General features: G+C 45.8%; 2 long non-coding RNA genes across 2 annotated transcripts; both read right to left on the bottom strand.

The window, feature by feature from the left end:
• Nucleotides 1-251: 251 nt before the first annotated feature.
• Nucleotides 252-14223, bottom strand: LOC310707609. The gene is made up of 3 exons (XR_014526614.1): nt 14014-14223; nt 1685-1788; nt 252-667 (listed from the first exon to the last, which is right to left on the bottom strand). It is a non-coding gene; the product is annotated as an uncharacterized lncRNA (long non-coding RNA).
• Nucleotides 14224-17797: 3574 nt separating this feature from the next.
• On the bottom strand, nt 17798-19250 carry LOC310706751. Its single transcript, XR_014526146.1, has 3 exons — nt 19174-19250; nt 18559-18600; nt 17798-18108 (listed from the first exon to the last, which is right to left on the bottom strand). It is a non-coding gene; the product is annotated as an uncharacterized lncRNA (long non-coding RNA).
• Between the last annotated feature and the right edge of the window lie 4092 nt (nt 19251-23342).

A 23342-nucleotide genomic window follows, 5' to 3' on the forward strand; every position in this document is an offset into this window, starting at 1 on the left:
ACCAGGATGGAAATCTGCTCAGACGCTCCACAACCACAATGAGGACTAGGAACTCTCATAATGTTAACAAAGCAACCCTGGAACAAACACCAGGCAGCTAAACCTATGCTATCTCTGATTTTAAATTATCACCAAGCTGTGTTCCTTCTGTGGGAGGCAACCAATGTGGGGGAACCGTGGCAATCTTGATTCCCAGCCTCCCTGAGCCCAGATTATGAAGCTTCGAGGATGCAAGGCAGGGTGGGTGGGAATACTTTAAAAGGATGTTTATTTGGCTCCTCTGCCGTTCCTCAAGGAGTTTTCTTCTTCACCTTTCCTTGCCTCACAACAAACACAGACGAGCTGAGGGAACAAAACAAACACTTGATATGATAACCAAGCCCTTTGGAGACGTGCGGCATTAAGTGTGGAGGCAGCCTGTTTTGTGACAAACTTAAGGCTCCCGCGACGGATGCCACACTTGGGGGCTTTCTCATTCCGCTTCTTCCAGGGTTGTCGCATTAATGCTAAAGTGGGCTTTACATGCTTCTCGCGGTGAAATCTTTCAGCCTCTTCCTTAACTCTGTGTAGACAAGATGAAAGGGACTGTCGGGAGCAGTTGTACTTCACAGTAGTAGCCCTCAGGATAAAGATGAGGCTGGTGACAACCTGTCAGAACACGGCGCTCCTGTTTACATGCGGATAAAAGAGAAGGGATGCAAATGAGAGAGAGAGAGAGAGAGAGAGAGAGAGAGAGAGAGAGAGAGAGAGACGAAAACAAAACCTGTCTGGTGCTTGGGGCAGAGTTGTGGGATTTTGCACACCCCTAGCAGCTAGGTAATGATCCGCCCGCCAGCTCACAAGCAATTTCCATAGAAACAGCATATGGTCCCCTGATATTGACTATTGGAAATGCCTCCACAGTGCTCTCCATCTTCAAAATAACCACATTATTATTATTATTATTATTATTATTATTATTATTATTATTATTATTAGCCCTGGGCTCTTTTGAGAGGAAGGGAAGGGTAAAATAATAATAAATAAATAAAACATCATGACTTCCATGTTCTTACTATTTCTAGACAACTTGATCAATGCCACACCAGCAAAGCTAACTTTAGACAAAAGCATTGGTTTTTAGACTCAGGCATAGTTAAGTCCCAGACAACTACCAAGTCCGGTGTATTTTTTTTTTATGGTTGTAACATTGCCTTTGCTTCCTTCCAAGGGCTAAATTACTGCACGCAAAGAGGGGCCACGTAAACACAGAGGAGTAAACCAAAGTAATTTAGCAGCTTTGGTTTTAACTTCTTGAGAGATCAAGGGCTTCCAAACTCCTTTGTATGGCTCCTGGTTTTGGATAGGGCCCGCAGCGGTTCTCAACCTGGGGGGCCCCCAGATGTTGTTGGACTACAACTCCCATCATCCCTAGCTAGCAAGGCCAGAGCTGAGGGATGATGGGAGTTGTAGTCCAACGACATCTGGGGACCCAGAGGTTAAGAACCGCTGGCTGGGGGTTTGGATCATGGCTGCCTTCCTGGGCCTCCAGCAGATAATATCTTAGCAGTTCCAGTCCGTATGATAGTGGAATCAGGCCCCTATCCTTTGGAGCAGCCTCCCATAAGCTGTCATTCTGCATTGTCTTCGAAAGTGTGGTGTAGTGAATAAAAATGATGTATCTCTGTTCAGCCATCAAGTTTACCTCAGGCAGCTAGGAATGTGTGAATCTCTGTCTTGGTTTTCTTCAGTTCCTCGTTTTTCCTCACTTAAGTTCAGTCCTTCACATTTCCACATCAGCTTGAGAGTCTTTAAAAAAAGAAAAGAAAAGATAAAGATCATGCAAATAAATCAGCCTTTTTCAGTGCGAATTTCTCCTAATACACGTGTGCAATTCTGCCCAACACAAACATTTCTGCAAAACAATGATATTGTGCAATATTTTCAGCAATATTTTATGCACACTTCACTGCAGTACATACGTATTTTTGTGTGTATTACTTAGCTAGAGAACTGCAGTGAAAAATTCAGAAAAGTGGAAATTTTGAGGGACAGCTGTCTTTAGGTTCTCATATCCTTTTGGGAAGTGTGAATTAGGGAGGTTTGCCTTTCAGTGCAAACCGAGTCAAATTCCCACCTCATCCCTATGCTCAACCAAACCTGCCACATAGGTTTATGGTGAGAATAAAATAAAAAAATAAAAAAGGAAATTGCACTGAACACCTTAGATGCAGGGTAAGCTGATTGTGATTTTATGCATATATAGATTTTGGTGCCGAGAAAATTGTTGCCTGAGGCAGCCACTTTGCTTAGGATGCTTCTGACTCCTCCCCATCTTCAAAATTAATATAACATTTGTGAAGTCGAACACTGGGTCAGCCGTCCATCTTGCTTCACCCTCATGCTTCCGGTGTGATGCCTCCTTTTCAGGTCCATAGCCAAAGGGAACCTGTCCTCCTCCCAGATTTTGTGAAGGTAAGTTGCGATCACGTTCACTTATATGGGAAAGCATCAAGGCTGTTTTCTATCCAGTTGCTCACTCAGAAGTAAACTGTGTCTTGAACAGATCAAGTCGGTAATGCTACACTGGGCAAAGGATATGGGACATAATGTTCAGACGGCAGATTGGGAAAGGTTATGGAAATCAGATTTGAAATTTACGGCTTCTTGTACATTGAAGGAAAATTATATGAAAATAATGTACTGGTGGTATTTGACTCCTACTAAGTTAGCAAAAAAGGGATGCGGGTGGCGCTGTGGTCTAAGCCACAGAGCCTAGGGCTTGCCAATCAGAAGGTCGGCGGTTTGAATCCCCGCGATGGGGTGAGATCCCGTTGCTTGGTCCCTGCTCCTGCCAACCTAGCAGTTCGAAAGCACATCAAAGTGCAAGTAGACAAATAGGTACCGTTCCGACGGGAAGGTAAATGGCATTTCCATGCGCTGCTCTGGTCATTCTGGCCACATGACCCGGAAGCTGTACGCCAGCTCCCTTGGCCAATAAAGCGAGATGAGCGCCACAACCTCAGAGTCGTCCACAACTGGACCTAATGGTCAGGGGTCCCTTTACCTTTAAGTTAGTAAAAATGTATAAGACAAGTTCAAATATCTGCTGGAAATGTAAAGAAAAAGAAGGTACATTTTATCATATGTGGTGGACTTGTAAGGTAATAAAAGCTTTCTGGGAGATGATATATAATGAAATGAAAAAATATATACTTAAAATAACCTTTGTTAAGAAACTAGAAGCATTTTTATTGGGAATTGCAGGTACCAACACACCAAAGGAGCAGAAAAGACTCTTTATGTATGGAACAACTGCTGCCCAGATGTTATTAGCCCAGAGTTGGAAAGAAGACAAAGTCCCTACCAGAGAAGAATGGCAAACCAAGCTGATGGACTGTGCTGAGATGGCAAAGCTGACTGGAAACTCAGAAACCAAGAGGATAAAAACTTTATAAGAGAATGGGGAAAATTTATAAGTTACTTAGGAGTCCACTGTAAGCAGATGGGAAAAAGAGCAGGATTTTGACTCACTTGTAGTGGAAACAACAGTATGGACAATATGGTTTGATATAAAAACTGGAGTACAGATGAATATGCAGTTGTAGATGCGTAAAGGAAGACTCCATGGAGGGGATGGAGGGGGGGAAGTCTTGAAATTTGGAGAATCTCCTTATACAGATTTGTTTTTACTAGTTTGTGTTTATTTCTGCTTTGTATTTGTAAAGCCAATAAAAATGATTACAAAGAAGAAGAAGAAAACTGTGTCTTTCTGGACTGGAGCAGCAGTGGCGTAGCGTGGGGGGTGCAGGGGGGGCCGGCCGCACCGGGCGCAACATCTGGGGGTTAGGGTTAGGGGGCGCAAATCCACGGGTTAGGGGGCGCAAATTACTTGCCTTGCCCCGGGTGCTGACAACCCACGCTACGCCACTGTGGAGCAGATAAACCTTTTTGCCCCTAGAGAGCAAAACGTGGCAGTGGGTGGACAGGCACTTGAGGAACACATTGCCAGTGGTTGTGGCAAAGCCAACGATGGCACACACATTCAAGAGGCAAGAGCATTCATTCTCCAGCAACCCCGGTGCAGCTATCCTTGTCATGGGTGGTAGCAGCCGTTTGTTGGTTTTGGCTGCAGACGTGCAGGGCCATTTTTAAAAAGCTTTAACCTTAGATAGGAAAAGTACGGTAAAGACTGGGTGTGCCTCCTGACCAGTGCCGGATTTACGTACAAGCTAAACAAGCTATAGCTTAGAGCCCCACTCTCTTGGGGCCCCCCTAAAAATGTAGAGGAAAAAACACCTGGATGTACATTTCCAAAATATAAGATAAAAAACAAATAAAATAAAACCTACATACAGCAACAGTGTTTTGTGTCGTGTCAGCTCCTATGACATAAGTAATGGGCCCCGCCTGCTAGCCTGCTCCCTATAATATCACTGGTTTGCTCATTTCTATATATAGGGTGCCTACATTCTGCATGGACTGGTTGCAAATGGCTTTAGATACCTACAGTGGAACCTCAGGTTACATACGCTTCAGGTTACATACGCTTCAGGTTACAGACTCCACTAACCCAGAAATAGTGCTTCAGGTTAAGAACTTTGCTTCGGGATGAGAACAGAAATCGTGCTGCGGCGGCGTGGCAGCAGCAGGAGGCCCATTAGCTAAAGTGGTGCTTCAGGTTAAGAACAGTTTCAGGTTAAGTATGGACCTCCGGAACGAATTAAGTACTTAATCCAAGGTACCACTGTATTACCATATAGCATATATTCAACACAAAAAACAGTGACAATTTGTTGTTGACAAAGGACAGCTGGACATATAAAGGGCCCCATTACCTTCAGCAGCTTAGGGCCTCATCAAACCTAAATCCAGCCCTGCTCCTGACCAGCCTCATGGCTTCTCAAGTGTTACCTTGATCTTCAGCCGAAGAGAAAGGGCCAACAGGACTGGCGATCTTCAGTATGAAGAGGAAACCCGATACATTTCAGTCCTCTCACTCCCAGCACCCTCTGCCTCACTGCCTTGCGGGAGAGGATGCTGCGAAAGGAAGCCACAAGAGCCGGTGAACCAAGAGCTACCAGCAATCTTTCCTGATTTATTACTTCATTCATTAATCCATATATGAAGCGCAATTTAGGATAAGGCTCAGAAATCCTTGCTGTGACATGTTCTCGCATATTTGATAAATGATTCCTCCGGCAGAGGCTTGAAGGGCATCTGCAGTAAATTGTGCTGAGATCTATTTTTCAAAACACTCCTGTACTTTCCTATCAAATTAGAGGATATCCTTTAGATAAGGGTAAGCGATGAGATTTCTATCGCACGGCTGTGTGCCTCATAAGTCACAAAAATGGAAGAAAGCGAGAAACCCTCCCAGTAAAAATGTTAGCTTTCTTCTCCCACCAGGGATGGAGTAGAAGTTGGTCAACCAGTAGAGCAGGAAACAGAAGCAGCCCAGAGTACTTCCGTCCCCCCAGATGGATGGGTGGGACACCTGCTCCCTTTGGTCTGCTTATGTATAGTCAGTGTTAGTTTCAGGATCTTTTGTGAAGGTGTTTGGGCAAAATGATCTTGGTGGACCCCCAAACCTGAGTGGGTCCACTTATTCCTGCTCCTTGCTTTTCCACAGGCATCTGGTTGGCCACTGAGAGAGCAGGATGCTAGACTAGATGGGGCATTGGCCAAAGGCAGAAGGCTATTCTTATGATCTTACATTCTTCCTCTTGCCACTGCCTAGTCACTCGCTCTTCCTGTGGGACAACCAGCCTCATATAAGCTACGTAAGTCTAATTAATGCATGAAGGGGTTAACACCATAGAGTCAGTTGTTCTACCAGGCTTAGCTTTGTCACTTTTCCTCGCCTTGGGAGGATATAGGTAATCAAGCCTATTGTTGTATTCAGTTTACCTTATAATTCAGCGTGTGAACATGTCTGAGCTGCTTGCTCCAGCTCAGCCGCATGGCTCTCACCAGCCATTCTTGAGTGCCTATACCAATAAGCTAGGAATTTTTATCATAAAGCAGAATTTTACTGCCCATGCAACTTTTCTGACTGGTGTATTGGAAAGCACATGAACCTGACCTTTGGAGAGTTTGCAAGAAGACCATTTAAACACTTATCAAATGCATACCTTTGTAAAAATAATATGCATTACATATTACATATGTACATATGTACATTACATATTACATATGGGAAAACAGCTTGCAAACATGCACGAATTAGGTAAAAATACATGGAGTAAGAAAACAATTGCATGTATTAGGATGAGAATACGCTGATAATTTTTCTCATCACAGCTTTCTTTTTCTAGCAAACTGATGTGGAAATGTGGCAAATTGAGTTTACGGTTGGGGAAAAAAAAGAGAAACCAGGAGAAACCAAAATTGGCAGATTCATTTATCTCTAATCACTGCTAGAGCTGTAAAGATAGCTGGTGTTGTGAGGCTTCCAGCTTTTCTTAAACATGTCTTCACTCTAGGTCAACTGGCACCACCCGTTCTGTCTGTGCAGCTCCCTCTTTTATAGTAACTCTGCACCTTTACTTCAAAATGGAGCAGTAATGCACCCACTTGGCTGGTTTTGCTTCATGGAGTTAATTGTAGAGAGCCTTGCATAGTTACAATTGAATTAAAATATCCTGAGCCTGACTGGTTTCAGGAAGCATTAATTATATCTCAGTAAGAGGAAATGAAAACCCCATCAATTCAGAGTTCAGCTCTTTAGGCCCAGACAAATAACATTAAGGTGACATTAAGAGTTCAGACTATATATCTCTGACTAAAGAGTAAAAAACGTTCTTACTTGCTTTGGAAACAATAAATGCAAGGCTTGCAAAACAAGGCACTGGGAGCTTCCATGGCTGGCATCAAAACCTGAAGACCACAACATTTGTCTGTAGTACAGAAGTGTTTGGATTAACTGAGTTGGGGAAACCCTTTTGGTATGAGAAAAGGGTAACACACCACCTCCCCTGACACTTTCACACTCAAAGCCCCACTTCCCAAAGCTTTTTTATTTTATTTTATCTTACTTACAAGGAAACAAAGGCACTTAGGCTCAGTTACACGTAGTTATCTGTAACGCCCAGCAAACCCCATAAAGTTAAACCTTCTCTTGAAGTTCAAGGGCCTTTTGTGTATGTCTTAGAAAAGGGTTGCAGCCCTCCAGAGGTTGTGGGACTCCTAACTTCCACCAATCCATCCAGCAGCGACAGTGAGAGTCAGGGCTGGCCCAAGACATTTTGACACCTGAGGTGAACCACAAACTCCCTTGATGAATTTCAGGCATTGTAATTTACCCCTCACAGAATTACAGTTCCCAGCAACCCTTAACAAATGACCGTTTGAGGGAAGAGTGTGCTTCAAACGTGCTCTAAAGGCAGCAATGGTAGGCCTAGCAGCTGGAAACCATGGCAGTGATGGGAGTAGACACTCATTGAGAAAAGGGGGACCACTGAGGATGGAGCAGGGCTAGTTAAACATGAGATGAGACCTTCCTCCCAGGCAAGTATCCCAAAGGTCTCGTTCAAAGGTTAGTCTTGCCCAAATGATGCTATGCTTTCTTCATTCTTCCGGCTGGCATCCTTCATGATATGACTGCACAAGGCATTGGCTATTTGATCTGAACCTGTTGCAAGCCCCGACAGATGGCACTGGGTGATCTTTCTAGAGTGGATGAGAAAAGTGGTGCAGAGAAGAAAAAGCAAGACCCCTTTCTTGCAATTGAAGGTCTCCAGCAGTTTGCTTGATAGCCTATCTTAAGCTCACCAGAGTCAATGAGCCATTCTAATCTAACTAATTAAGACCCTCAGCTTTTAAAGTTAGAAATGAACCAAATAATCTTGGTTGTCTGCACAATTCCAGTAAACACGAGCATCAACATCATCACTCTTTTCCTTCTCTTCCAAAGTCCAAAGCAGTTACATTGTTCAGATCCTTCTTCTTCCTCTCACCGTGCTGACTGCCTCCTTCCCATAAAATCACCCTAATTTAGCAGCTTTTTTAAATAATAAAAAAACCCACACCTCAAGCAAGCTGATGAGTAGTAACTGAAATCTTCCCCCATAGATTCCAAGGGAGATCTTGGCACAAAATCCAGTGACAACAACCCATTGCATTTCACCTCTTCCAATGGGCTTTCGCAACACCTGACCCTTCAAGCTGAATGTGGTTCTCTGGCCATATGCTCTTTGGCAGCCCCCAGGGGTCTTGTGAAACCTGCTGGTTTTGCTGTCTGTCTGGAATTGCAAGAATAGGGGATTGCCGAGCACCTGACAGGGCACCATAGAAAGCTGATTGACTGTGTTTGGCTTGGCGGGCCATAGGATGAGCAGGTGTAGAATGAGGATGAAGAGAGGAAAAGGAAATCATGGATTGGGGGAGCGTACAGAGAACCATGACTCCTATATGTTCAACAGAAATGAATGGTTTCCAAACTGTTCTCCCTGACGTCAAGTCGAAAAACTTTCTTTTGTTGGAATAGTGAGATTCTCTGAGCACTGGTGTAGCATGCCTGAGGCTGTGGGGTTGGGGGCCCTGGGCATGTGATTCCGAGGGCACAAGAGGGCACAACCAGGTGCCCCCATGATAGATGCCCTGCGGGGAGACAAGCCGTGCCAGGGCCAGTGTTATGTACTGAAGTTCTCACCCTGGGCCAGCAGGGGGATACTGTAGATAGTTCAGGTCTACATATGCAAATAAGGGATCGAAAGTGATGTTCAGTGATTGGATAGTTACAGAAAGTTGTTACAGTTACGTTGTACTGGAGTTCTATATAAGCAGGCTGGCTGGCTGAACCCTTCAGTTCAGTTCTGTTCTGGCCTGTGAATAAACAAGAGCTGTTTGAAGAATCGCTGTGTCATCTGATATGTTCACCCACAACTTAACAGCCAGGCCTTTGGGTATGGGACGACACTCCCTTCTCCCAGAGAGAAAGGAGAGTGTGGCTCTGCATTGGCCATCTGAGCTACCTGCCCCCACTGGAGAGGAATGCACTACCAATGGGGAACTGGTGGCCCCTCACATGCTGTTGGCTCTCCCACCCCTAACATTGGCCAGCTCTGGAGGACCACGAGTTCTCTATCCCTAAATTTCACTCAGCTCATCCAGATGCTGCCTCTGAACAGAGATACTCTGTTTAGCTATCCTGACTAATATCTGTTGGTAAACTTATCCTGTATTGATTTAATTTTTTTTTAAGCCATCTAAGCAATCAAGAGGTAATTGAGATCACTGACTCAGTTGTGGCAATGTGCTGATGGGAGACACCCGTGCATAGCTACAATGAGCAAATATGTCCATTTAAATTGCAGCCTTTGTCTTCCTCTCTGCAGTGCTTTTGTTCCTCTTAATTCTGAGATTTATGTAATATGTAAAAGTTTTGAATCCCCACCTTACGGACATTTAATATATGTTTGTAAATTGGTCTCAGCGTAGCCTGCTCTCTTATCCTGAAGGTTCGAAGGCTGATAGAGTAATTTCTGATCTCTTCCACTGCATCAATAGACATTCACATAAATTCATGTGGCAGTTTAGAGCCAATTAAAATTTATAAGCCACAAGGAGTGAGTGAAATTCTGAGGATTAATTTACTCACTGGAGTATTAATCTGTGTAATGTAGTAGGTTATCCTCCAGTAATCTTGGCTATGCAGAGATAGGGAGATACATTTCCTTGCATGTTTTACTGTAAATGCAGTAATTAGTCCCACTGGGCCAGCGAGCTCGAACGGCTACGGCGGGTGCTACCGGCACAGCCTCAGCGTGAACTCTGAGAAGGAGAAGAAAAGAACCAAATCAGCAACTTGAAACCGAGCTGCATTCCTAGGGAAGGAGCCACTTCGCCTCCCGTTCTTCCTGCTGTGTGAGTGTGAGATTAGGCCGAGAGGAAAAGGCTCAAAAATAGGGTACGATGATGACAAGGTGTAGCCTCCCTTCTGCCACCAGCGCAGAGCAAAAGAGAAACATGTCGGGCACCCCTCCCAGAAAGATCTCAGTGACAGGGACTGAGGCATTGCTATGGCTCAGGGTGTCCTTGTCAATCTCCTCTACGAATGAATGGGACCAGCAGTGAAGCAGCTCCCCCAAGAGCGGCAGCAGTGATAAAAGAGGCTCAGTCAGTAGAGCAATGGACTCTTAATCTCAGGATTTTGGGTTCAAGCCCCACGTTGGGCAAAGAGATTCCTGCATTGCAGGGAGTTGGATGAGATGACCCTTCTGGTCTCTTCCAACTCTATGATTTTATGAAAGTTCAAACCTATTTCCCCCTCTTATTCTTTCTCTGTTCCTTCCTGCTTCCCCTCCAAGTTAGTCCAAGTGTGAGTTTCCATGCAACTGTGCTGGCTTCTTTGCTCCAGCTTGTTGTTGTTGTTTAGTTGTTTAGTCGTGTCCGACTCTTCGTGACCCCATGGACCAGAGCACGCCAGGCACTCCTGTCTTCCACTGCCTCCCACAGCTTGGTCAAACTCATGTTCATAGCTTCGAGAACACTGTCCAACCATCTCGTCCTCTGTCGTCGCCTTCTCCTTGTGCCCTCCATCTTTCCCAACATCAGGGTCTTTTCCAGGGAGTCTTCTCTTCTCATGAGGTGGCCAAAGTACTGGAGTCTCAGCTTCAGGATCTGTCCTTCCAGTGAGCACTCTGGGCTGATTTCCTTAAGAATGGATAGGTTTGATCTTCTTGCAGTCCATGGGACTCTCAAGAGTCTCCTCCAGCACCATAATTCAAAAGCATCAATTCTTCGGCGATCAGCCTTCTTTATGGTCCAGCTCTCACCTCCATACATCACTACTGGGAAAAACATAGCTTTAACTATACGGACCTTTGTTGACAAGGTGATGTCTCTGCTTTTTAAGATGCTGTCTAGGTTTGTCATTGCTTTTCTCCCAAGAAGCAGGCAAAACCTACACTTGGAATGGCTTTTCTCCCCCAGCTATGAGTGATACACCTTAAGCTTTCTTCATCCTTCCAACCAGCAGTCTTATCAGACTCTTTCTTTCCGCACATCTCTGCAACGTATTTACCAGACTCCCAACATCTGGTTCCACCTGGAAAGGAGTTGATTCACCCAACTCCATGACTGACCCAAGGACTAGCAGCAATCTGTTTCATGGACGCGACTCTTTTCCTCTAACCTTTGGGCTCGTGGGATCAGCGTGTATGCAGATGTTAGAAAGGTGTGTGCCAATAAAGGTAATAAAAGATGTCGAAAAGAAAGAAAGGAAACCAGTGTCCCTGCTTCATTTGTCCATTATCCTCTGATGTTAACGGCAAAAGGTACCTCTCAAGTCTTGTGAGAAAGGAGGACGTTAGCCCAGCTTTCATCCTCCCTCTTCTTAAATCCGTAGGTGACCGCAGGTTGGCAAACGGCTTCCTGGGTTATTATCTTGCTTTATTGCCTTTATCTAGCATGGTCTTGGGGACGGAGATGCAGCAGGCAAAGGGCAGAGCCTGCCGAGTTGCCTTCATTATCTAGATGACATGGGAATTAGCCCCAGCGTCGCCCTTCCTTATAATGAGTGTCCTTCATCTGATACCGGCGCCCCTTGCAGACCTCTTTTTAACCACAAAACCAGGCAGTGGCCCAGCAAATAACTGCAATTTTGTCCTTAAACAAAGAAAAAGCACCCCAGAAAACTGAAAGATGTATTTCTCCGTAACATTAAGTAGGAGACTGCGCTATAGAAAACATGGACGATATAAGGATTATTCAGTGGAATGGAACTGCATTTCAAACGGGATTTGCATCTGCACTGTATCCTTATAAGCATCCCTTGGGACTCTCTGGGGCTTGTGTCTCAATACATAAGACTATAAGAAGGAAAGCCACTTCCGAGCTAGAGAGGAGGTGGGGTTGCGGGCTTCACGCCCCCTCCACGTGCGCGGGGGCCTCCGCGCGATTGAGGGAATCCCTGGGCGCGTCACCCCTTGGCCAGCCAATCGGCTGGCTTGGGGTGTGTGGCCTGCCCTATTTAGCGCTGGCGCGGCCGGGGATCTCCCTCTTTCGACTGCTTCAGCTGCTCTGGTTTCCCACCCTCCCTCCCTTTAAGGTTTCCTTTGACCTTGCTATAGACCTCGGTTGGTCGCTGTTAAGGGGCCTGGTAGGAATTTTTTCCACTTGGCAAATTGGCACCAGCCACTTGGTTTTTCGCCTACCTTGTAGTGTCACAACTTCCTTGGCATTGGCGGGTAGGCATTGGTAAGGGTATTGTTATGTAGATAGAAGGGGGGAGGAAGCGCCATCACCTCCCCCACATATTGAAGGGTAGTCAGATAAAGGATTCCGGGAGGCATGGCCCTGTCCGAAGCCTATGGAGGTGAGGGCCTAAGGCACGCCCCTGAGCGGTGACCTTGGGGGAGTTCCTAGTTGATGTGCATCAGCAGGACTCCCCCTACTGGTGGTTAACCCTTCCCGGACTTCGAGCAGACAGGCTGAAGCCGGATAGTTGATTAGGACCAATGCCTAAGCCAATACCGCTCATTACCTGTAACCAATAAAGTTGTGGCCATTTTAGCCCATTAACCTAAATAATTGCGTCATGTGTCTTTATTTCTGCTGGGGGGAGGCGGGAACTCGCCACACAACCTGTTGGATCTGATAAAAGGTCTGTCTGGTCTAGCACCCTGTTTTCAAAGCAGCCAACCAGATATCCATGAGGAGCCCATAAGCAGGACATGAAGACAAGAAACTTCTGCTCTTGACTCAAAGCAAGTGTTGCCCTTAGAGAAGGAACCAGATCTCAAACCCTCCTCCTGATGCCACCATCTCACCCACACATTGAGGCTACACAGGTGTGCCTATCTAGGGCTTGGAACAAGTAGCATTTCACAAAAAAGTCACCTTGAAACCTAGCAACCAATTTTTTGGTTCAAGGACCACACAACTACAGCTCCCATGTCATCAGGGCCAACATCTAAATGATGGCTGCCATCTCACTGGTTAGGGAAGTCACCACACGGCCCCCAGGCCTAAAGGTGAAAACACCCATTACCAAAAGCCATCCACACTTGATAGCTATCCTGGTATGAGAGGGTGTCTGTCCATCCCACAAGGAATGGGTCCCAAATGCTTGCATAATGTAGTTTTCCTTCCCCCCAAATCTAAATTAAGATGCATGCAATTTTTTTTTGCAGCGGAACTCCCCAGTTTATATTCAGAAAAGGATTAGCACAGCAAGTCTGCCTGCTGATGTAGAAATGATTGCATGCCCAACTCCTTTCACATCTCACAAAGCTACTGAACGAAACAGCCATGGGGGGGGGGCTTACATTTGAAGAGGGAAAGGACTGAGAGCCAGACTTAGGACTGACCTGACGGTTCAGGATTTCAGTGGGTTTCCCCAGCCCAATCGGCACCCGTGGGGGAGGCAGTTCTCCTTGCACCCCCATGAACCACAGACCCCCCCAAGTGTCCCTATTTTCCAAGGACAGTCCCAGATTTACAGAAGCCATCCCAGTTTCTGATTTGATACAGGGATGTCCCGCTTTTCCTTAGGACGTCGCTATTTTCATCAGAGAAATGTTGGAGGGTATGGAGTTATGTGACCCCCTGAGCCAAGGAGATACAACCTCCAGAAGACATCTGAAGGCAGCCCTGTATAGTTTTATTATGTTTTTTTATATATGTTGGAAGCCACTCAGAGTGGCTGGGGCAACCCAGTCAGTTGGGCAGGATATAAATAATAAAATTATTTTCATTGTTAGTACAGTATAGAATGGAATTATTTTCATCGCAGAAATGTTTGAGGGTATGGAATCATAATCATCAGCTTTCCTTTTTTTCCTTTTAAAAAAAGCCAGTTTCTAGCATTTATAGAACTTGAGACATGAGGCAAACAGGCACTGTTCTCCTAATTTTTCTGAGAAAGTAGCCTGCCTCCTCACTCCCTGCCCTCCTTTATTACTTATTATTTTAAATTTTATTTAGATTGATATATCGCCCTTCCTCGAAAGATCCCAGGGTGGTTCACAAGATAAACACCTAAAGAAGTAGTTAAAATAAAAACAGCAAAATATGTTTTACTTTGCCCACCTTCTAAAAATATTCCTGGGATCTCAGGAGGCCTGGCAAGCAACCCAAGAGGGAACACCATACACATAAAGCCCTACTGGGGTCTTCCTTTTACTTATGTGTAAGTAAACATGTGAGGGTGAACAGCAGTGTGCTGCCAAGCCCCACCCCCTCTGGCATGTGAGCTTTACCCAGTTTACAGCTGGCATGAATGTGATGGCAAAGGTCTGGTGTAGAGAACCTCCTTTACTTGCTGATTCTCGATGTGATATCACAATCAGGGCTCTAAGTCACACAGGTAGCTTCCTAGAGTAGAGCTGGCACCCTGATTGGTCATGTTTCCATTGGGAAATCAAGGCACAGCAGAGACTGGTTTCTTTAAGAGAAATGGTTTATTGTTCACATAGGTAAAAAAGGGTAAAGGGCCCCTGGATGGTTAATTCCAGTCAAAGGTGACTATGGGGTTGCGGCGCTTATCTCGTTTTCAGGATGAGGGAGCCGGCGTTAGTCCACAGACAGCTTTCCAGGTCATGTGGCCAGCAGGACTAAACCACTTCTGGTGCAACGGAGCACCATGACAGAAACCAGAGCGCACGGAAACACTGTTTACCTTCCTGCCATAGTGGTACCTATTTACCTATTTGCACTGGCATGCTTTTGAACTTCTAGGTTGGCAGGAGCTGGGACCGAGCAACAGGAGCTCACCCTGTCACGGAGATTCGAACCGCCGACCTTCTGATCGGCAAGCCCAAGAGGCTTGGTGGTTTAGACCACAGCGCCACCCGCATCCCATACTATTCCATATTGTTCCATACTGTCCCATATTGTTCACATATTTACACCTGGGTCTACTTTGGAGAGAGTTCAGAGCATTACAATCTTCGTGTCTGTTGCAGCCTGCCAGTATGCTTCTGCCTTGCATGGCCTCTGTCTGGAGTTCTGGTTCCACCTTTCTCCTTCCCAAGAACCATTGCCCAACCCCAATCCCCCCCCCCGCCCCAAGCCTTGTGTAACAACACTTTCACCTTCTTTGGGCGCAGCCTACCCCATAGCTGTCAAGCGTCCCTTATTTGGAGGGACAGTCCCTTATCCCAGCGCCATGTCCCGCTGCTGTCCCTTATTGATGGATGTCCCTTAAATTTCCCGGGTTTCAAAGGAAGCAGCTCCTCTCCCTCCCTCCCTGCCGGCCAGGGAGGAGGGAGGCTCCAACTGTGTTGCTTGGCTACCCGGCCCACCCCCCTGCAGCCTCCTCTCACCAGCCTCGGCCCCCGGGAGCCCCTCCCCACCGGGACTGGTGGAAGCCTTGGGCCCTTCCGCCACCATCCTCCTCGCGGCCGCTGAACTGAGAGTCTCTGCTTGGGGCCTCCCCTCTGCCCATCACTGCTGCTCCCACTCCCGCTCCCGCTAGGCCGTACTGCAGCTGTGCTGCCGAAGGACCCAGATGAGATGGGCAGCCTGGCATGGTCTATGAATTGATAAGGAGCCTTGAGAGGAGAGTGAGGGCAACAATAGAGAAAGCAGTTCAGAGAGAGGAGGAAGAGGAGGAGGCGGAGGCGCGGGCAGGTATTCCAAGGGCTACAAGGGAAGGACCGCAAGCGCTTCTCCCATAGATTTGTAGTGGTAGACTAGCATAGATGGTCTGATCTGCGGGTTTACTTCGGGCACTATTTTCCCCCCTTCCTCCCGCCCCACCTGATGGAATTGAGAGCTGCAGATGGAGCACGAGAGAAAAGATACAGAACTGCAGCAGCATCTTCGTAGCTTGGACTTCGTTTTGCGCTAAAAGTGGTTGCTGCTTGTAGTTATTTAATTGCAGTGTTTCATTGGCTGGTGTCTTGAGCAGCAACCTCTGGAAACGAAGGGCTAAAAACCGGCGCTGCTCTCCAAAATTATCTGGTCCCTTTTAACTGGTTGACTAAAATCCCTTATTTTGGCTGCTGGTCCCTTATTTTCAAGGCTGCTGGTCTCTTATTTTCAAATCTGTAAGTTGACAGCTATGGCCTACCCCCTCCCCTGTTTTCCAAGTCCTGGAAGCTGAAATCCTAAACTTTCTCCATCCACAGTAACCTTGGGAACTCCCCCCCCCCGCCCCCCGCACTGATTCTGTCCACTGGCAAAGAATCTCATCCCCATGATGGTTTTCACTGATGTGTTAAAGACTTGCTTCCAGAATCTTTTGTCATTCTTAGCCATTTCTACCTCAGATGCCTGGCCTGGCATCTTCCCTTCAATACGTCAAATATTATCCAAATTCGACCACTTATTAATTTCTAACACTCACTTGCTCTAGCAGTTATAAGTTATGGTTACCAGATTTTTTTCAATGAATCCGGGGACTCTTTTCAACTTCAGTCGGAATGATAGTGGAAATGATAGGGGACTGATTTGTAAATCTGGGGACTGTCCCCAGGAAATGGGGACACCTGGTAACCATATTATAAGTGCCCCTGCACCCCCAAACTCTGTTAACCCCCCCCCAAGATCTATAACAATATCTTGACTTTCCTCCATCCTTTGAAAACAGCTGGGTGAGTTGTGCTGGTATTTAAATCTGAAATGTGGAATTTGGGTCCTGGCTAGGGATGGGCGATATATCATCCAAAACCGATCTGAACTCCATATCGTGATAATCAGTTTCATAATTTTTGACCTGTCAATATATTGTGAATCATGATGCATTTGTGTGTGTGCATGCTATGCAAAAATCACAATGTTGGAAAATGCTGCTTTCGATTCCTGCAGCCCCTGTTAACTCTGCTGGCTTAGCTCTCCTCTGCAGGGGGCAGAAAATCACCATAGCAGGCGCTGGCAAAAATTATGATGGAGGAAAAACTGTAAAGCCAGTCAATGCCTCTACACAGCGCTATCCTTATTTCAGACATTGTGATATGTCAGTATATTGCAATGTTGAAAAACAGATATCGCCCAGGCCTAGTCCTGACCATGTACAGTGGTGCCTCGCAAGACGAAAAGAATCCGTTCTGTGATTCTCTTCGTCTAGCGGTTTTTTCGTCTTGCGAAGCAAGCCCATTGAAGGATTAGCGGATTAGCGCTATTAGCGGCTTTTAGCGGCTTATCTGCTGATCGGATCAGCTGATAAGCGGCTTAGCGGCTTAGAAAAAGGGGGGGGAGGGAAAAAAACCAGCAGGAACTCGCAAGACATTGTCGTCTTGTGAAGCAAGCCCATAGGAAATTCATTTTGCGAAGCACCTCCAAAACGGAAAACTTTTTCGTCTAGCGAGTTTTCCGTCTTGCGAGGCATTCGTCTTGCGGGGCACCACTGTATACCAAATTTCATTCCCATATAGTATCTATCACTAATCATGGGAGACATCATGTTTCAAGCAAGCAAGCAAACAAACAAAGAGAGAATGCCAAACAGACAAAATCAGGTAACCACTTTTGCAAATCATAGGCAAAGGAGCAAGTTCACACCTTGGCTAACAAGCTACCTTCTTGTCAGGGGAGTAAAACAAACAGCCACGTCCCCATTAGTGGGTGTCACCAAAGGCATCCAAGCAACAAGGCAGGAATGCAAATTAAAAGCGGGTCAGAAAGGTGACCAGGTAGCTCAGTAACCAGCGCACACAAGCATCGGCAAGTCATCTCTCACAAGATGCTGCTCATTGTCATTCAACTCCCCATAGTGTTCTGAAACCTAGATGATCAGATAATAAGAGGTTGAGTGGGATGCATAACATCAAACTGATTAAATTTGTTTACAGATAATTCTTTCAAGGTTCCAGGAATATCATGTAATTTTCAAGGTTTATTTCCAACCGATTTTGTGTAATGTATTATTGACAACATCCTTGTGGACCATTTCGACAATGTCATTCAGGATAATTATTTCACAACAGATTTTTCAGAGCTCCTGATTCCTGTTGGGATTTGCTTTTGCATAAATTATGACACAGAATATTTAATCAGAGCCCTGTTAGTACCCCATGGATTGGTGTTTTGTTATTATTATTATTTAGGAAGGAGGAGAGGGGCGGAGGATGAGAAAGGGATGGTTTTGTAGGATTTCAGCCACAAACACATTTTCCTCCTTGGCGCGGTTTTCTGCAGTGCAACGGGCAAAATGCTATCCTCTAGCATCTTTGGTTAATAAAGCTTAAAAAAGAAAAGAAAGGGAAAGAATTGCAGGCATTAATCTTCAAACTACTTTAAATTAAATATTAATGTAAACAGATCACAAAATGCAGTGGGTTTTTTTTTAAAAAAAGCATTTTTAGCTGCCTTTTTGTTTTGATTATTCCAATGAATGTTAGTTCCCTTTAGCTAGCAATGACAGAAGCATAATAAAACGGAGAATTAAGAACTGTCTTAATATAAGTTGGGACCAGCTAAGTCAAAGTGCCACTCAGCAGACTAATATACAAACAGGGATGCTGAGAAACACCAAATTGGCTTCAGTTCATGGCTCGGACGTTGTGTTCAGCATGCTCAGTCAAAGGTTGTGCTAACCCGACATTTAGGGACCAGCTATCCCTTGAGCTTGACGTATGTCGAAGAGACCGCCCCTGAGCTCCAGACTTCAGAATGTATCAACAAATCTCTCACCTTTTCCAATAATCCTTTACTCAAAAGTCGGTACTGGATGCTCTGTTTACAAAAGATAATTAAGCATGCAGATCAATATGGCGCTGGGATTTGACAGTATTAATGTATCAACGGCAAAGCCATATGGATTAATTTTCTAATTGACAATGGATCGCCCCGTTTTTTGAGCTATGAACTGTAACTCGCAGAAAGCCATGCAATAGATTCATTAGGATTTGGGTTCCCTGGAATAAGTCAGAAAGAACCATGCGCCAGAGGCACTGATTTGAGCAGAAGATTAGGGGTGCTGATGATGCATGTGATGTCAGGATGCTAGGAGGAGTCAGGGGGTGGTATCAAATGCTGTGGGGGCACAACTTCAGTGGCCAATGGCTCCTCTTCTTGGGCACTTGGCTTCCTCCTCCTCCTCCTGCCACTGGCCTGTGGATGCTTCTCCCTCCCTTTGTGGCAGGAGAAGGAGCCACAGAAGCCATGCCACACCACACTTGGCTCCTCATTTGACCACCTCTGCTCCTGCTTGTCCTCAGCATTGGGAGGGGGCAAATATTTTATTGGTGGCCCCGAAGTGACCTGGGCCCTTTAGAATTGGCACCTATGCATGCACCTAAAGCTTACCTGTAGGAGGATCAGACAGCTCTCTCCATGCTCTTGAGGAACATGCAAGAAGGTCCAGAGAAGGACACATCTGTTACCCTCATGGATTCTCAGAACATAGCGAGGAAGGAGAGAGTCATTTGGCCCCCACCCATCCACAAACATGCACAACCTCTTCAGAGAAAGTCTGAGCCCTGGGAAAGGTAGTATTCTTGGACCATTCATATTCCAGCTTCCAAACAGGCTTGCTTCTGCCAGATCTCACACTTTCTGCTTTGGGATGTGCCACATCGTGAGTAGGTCAAACAAGCAATGGATCCGATTAGTTCGACCGCAACTCCCCACAATACAGCCCAGCAGGAAGAAGCTGCTCCACGTCCCCACTCATTTTTGTTCCTTGTTGAATGCTCAGCGAGGGAAGGAAGAGAGAGCTACTAGCTCCCCCCCCCTCAGCTCCCTGAAGAGATGAACCACGAGAATCCTTTCCAGTAACCCTGCCACTTCAAGGACTTTGGTTATGGGAACTGGCACATTGAACAGCATTGAATTGTACAGAGATTGCAACAGAACTTGCTTCCAGATAAGTGTGGTTAGAATCAGCACCTGACATCTTGATCTTGCAGGTGTGCATAGGCAGGTGGTGAACAGAGGGCTTTGTATGGATGTCGTTACAGTGGGATTTCCCCTGCTTTTCTGTCAGGGAATACCCACGTCATCAATTGCAATGGCATCAAAATAGGAGCAGAATACTTGCTGCATGGGTGGCACAACCTGTGGCAAAAGCCGCAAGAATTTATGGCGGTCCTAGGCCCAATCCAAATGTAACCATTTCGGTACAGTAAACCCTGTTCTATTGCATTGGGAACAAGCATTATTCCTGCATGTTTCCTCTTCATCCCTCCTGTCTTCTCCTCATGCATCCAGCTTCAACAACAACAATAATAATCCATTTCTTATACTGCCATTTCCCATGACATCTGAAGTGGGAAGCTGTGGCTTTAGAGGTCCTTCCACAGGATACATGGAGCCAAGAGAACACAGGCTATCCATGAAAACAGAAGGAACACAATGGGGCAATAAGGAGGGAGCCACATTGGCATTAAGACCTAGGAAAGGTTGTGGCTTCCAAGCTGTGATGTGCAAGAATGATGTCGTCACTAATATGGCGTCCAGATTTGCATTCCCGACATTTAGAGGGCATGCAGGGAATCGACCTGACTACAGTGGTGCCTCGCAAGACGAAATTAATTCGTTCCGCGAGTTTTGTCGCCTTGCGATTTTTTTCGTCTTGCGAAGCACGGTGTCGGGAAAGTTTTGGAAAAGCTTAAAAAATCACCGAAGTCTTTAAAAACCTCAAAAAGGCTACCACAGCGCGTTCTATGAGTTGCTCCTCGAAGTCAAGTCGCAACTGTATTAACGGTGTTAAGAAAAAGAAAACAAAGTTGCAATACGTTTCCGTCTTGCGAAGCAAGCCCATAGGGGAAATCGTCTTGCGAAGCAGCTCAAAAAACAAAAAACCCTTTCGTCTAGCGAGTTTTTTGTCTTGCGAGGCATTCGTCTTGCGAGGTACCACTCTACTCCCAATTATTTATGAAATGGGCTGGAGCAGGGATCTGCTTACCAGTAGATAAACATGGCTGACTGACAGTCCTTATAAACCAGCAGTGGGACCACATTTTACATTTGGGATTTGAGATGTGTGTACATATTGTGGCCAATGTGGAATGCACAAAGAGATTTGTGCATTTAGGCATTTAAGTACTTCAGGAAGGACATTTTATGCTAATATTTGCAAGTCAGCTTTCATAATTGCTACTTAATCACCTTAGAGTTGCATAAATCTTCATACTGGCATTTCCCCATCTGCCTCCCCTTCTTTCTTCATTATTCTCCTCATTCTGAAAGAAATGACTGATACTTCAGGCTCCTCTTTTGAATGCTGCTGCTCTGCGCAGCCCTTGAAAAGCACCTTCCTCAGAATAAAACCAAGTGGCCTCTTCCTCCCTCCAGTGCGACCATTAAGCAGAATGCCTCATGTGTCAGAGGCTGTGATGTGGCAACAGTGTTCCTATTATTTCCCCGGTGGGCTAGCTAGCCAGTTCTGCACTTCATAAGCTGCCCCATTGTTCCAGCTGTGATGGATAATATTGTTGCATTGCTCCATCTTCTCTTTTGCTTCAGGCAGCAAAATGTGTTAGGCTGGTTCTGTTCCTGTCTGAGCCTGGTGTTTATTTGGGGGTCAGTGACTTTGCTACAAGTCTGTTGAATAGCTACAAATAAATCGATGACAATCACACAAAATATTCAACCCATTTACCAACTTTTAAATTATCTATTTTGGATTTTGTAGTGTGTTGTTGTTGTTTCCTGCAAAGGACGCGTTTCAAAAACACAAATTCCACAATTCCAGTTTTGGTCACAAAGGGCACAACCCAGGCAATTTTAAGCACCTTTAACCCTCATTGGTGACAAGAGGAAGTACTTGCCGTGCAAATCTATTCTCCATGTGGACTGGTTGAATAAGGATAGGATATTGACTGACTCCTTGCACCAGTGGAGCTCTAGTATCAGGGATCCATATGGGAATGTTTTCAGCACAGGACAGAATGACTGGTGGGAGCCAACAACATTGCTGTCAGGAGTCCAGGTTCCCAGCTTGATAACATAGTAAGCTTAGTTAATTAAAAAGGAGGATGTATTGCAAAAACAAACATATAGCTCCGGACGGCTCTAACGCAGCCACCAGCATTATCACTCAAGATGACCCTTCGGAAGACTTCTTCCGGTTTCTACAGAATATATTGAACCATTGCCCCTTACGTCTCTTGTTTTGCTTCCTATCTAGCAGCCCTCCCATTCACTGACTCTTCAGACTTATTGGATTAGCTCCAGCCTCTTCCTGTTCTGACAGACTGTCTCTGTGTCTGTTTGCGGCTGTTTGAGCTTCCTGAGAACTTTGGCTGTGTTCCAGCCCACTCTCATTTGTTCCCTTGGCAACCGGCATTCCAATGTCCAGAGGATTCACCACTGACTGCTGTGTTCTTTGCTCAGCCTGGCGTCAAATCTAAGCCTCTCTGTTCTGTAGCAGGCTGTAAAGTTCCACTAGGAGCTGGCTCATCCCTGACAATTGCCATGGAAGCTGGGAAAGTGTTTGTAAGGTTTGCTGCATCAGCTCTTGTTTGCAGAGGTGCCATTTTGCTGCCACCTTTGCTGCTGGGACTGCCCAGGATCCCAACTGCATTATACTAATGTTTTCTCAGTGCTTCCACAGAAAAGCAGTTCATATATGGAGCCCATAGCCTTGTTGGCTAGTGTAGTCTAAACGAAAAACCTCTTGATAACCCTCTTTTCATATTTACTGTAAATGTTAGCAAACTACTGCCACCCTCCCCCAGCTCCACACACACACACACACACACACACACAAGGATGTGAATCATGTAAATCCAGATTTGAACATTGCTGTGCCATTCTAACTTGAAAACCCCTGAGGGGTTTCGACTCATCCGGCTTTTACTTTCATTCCACATCACAGCGTCTTCAGTCTGGCTTACCTCCTTCAACACCCCACCTATTTTTCTTCATTATTTTGTATCCTGCAGCAGCGGCAGCAGCAGCGGCAATGGCAGCGGTGGGTTCTGAATGTAAGAATTGATTGACTTGGCCAGTGCCAAGGGATAACAAGCAAAAATTACAGCCAGGAAGTGACTGATTTGAATGCACGCGAGAGCATTAAAGCCTGCCCGGCCTTCACAGGGGCTAAATCATTTGGTCAGCCAGTAATTGCATTAAAACGTCTCTGCAGTTTTGGAGCTACGATTCTGTCTGCGCCGGAGCACAAATACCTACTGTCAAAAGCACAAGTGCTTTATTGGGGTTGGGAGTGGGCAACTAATGGAGCCTTGTCTGTTAGGGTGAATAGGATATTGGCCCATTAACTGTCAGGGAGGCGGATGGGGGCAAAACCAGAATTAGTTGGCTCTGGCTCCACCTACTGGTAGGCTCCTTGCCTTCCATCCTACCAAACCCAATGAGCACCAATGGGCAACAAACGTCACTGCTGGCAACCCTTCCTGCTTTCCCAGCTACTGGAAAATGGAAATTTTGAGGACTTGTTCCAAACAATGCTTCTGTTGTCTCAGTCAGATCCCTGTGTACGTTCTCAGCGTTGGAAGTCCCTGCCAGTTCCT

This window comes from Podarcis liolepis (genome assembly GCF_965112155.1).
Source record: "Podarcis liolepis genome assembly, chromosome: 5".
Classification (NCBI taxonomy): domain Eukaryota; kingdom Metazoa; phylum Chordata; class Lepidosauria; order Squamata; family Lacertidae; genus Podarcis; species Podarcis liolepis.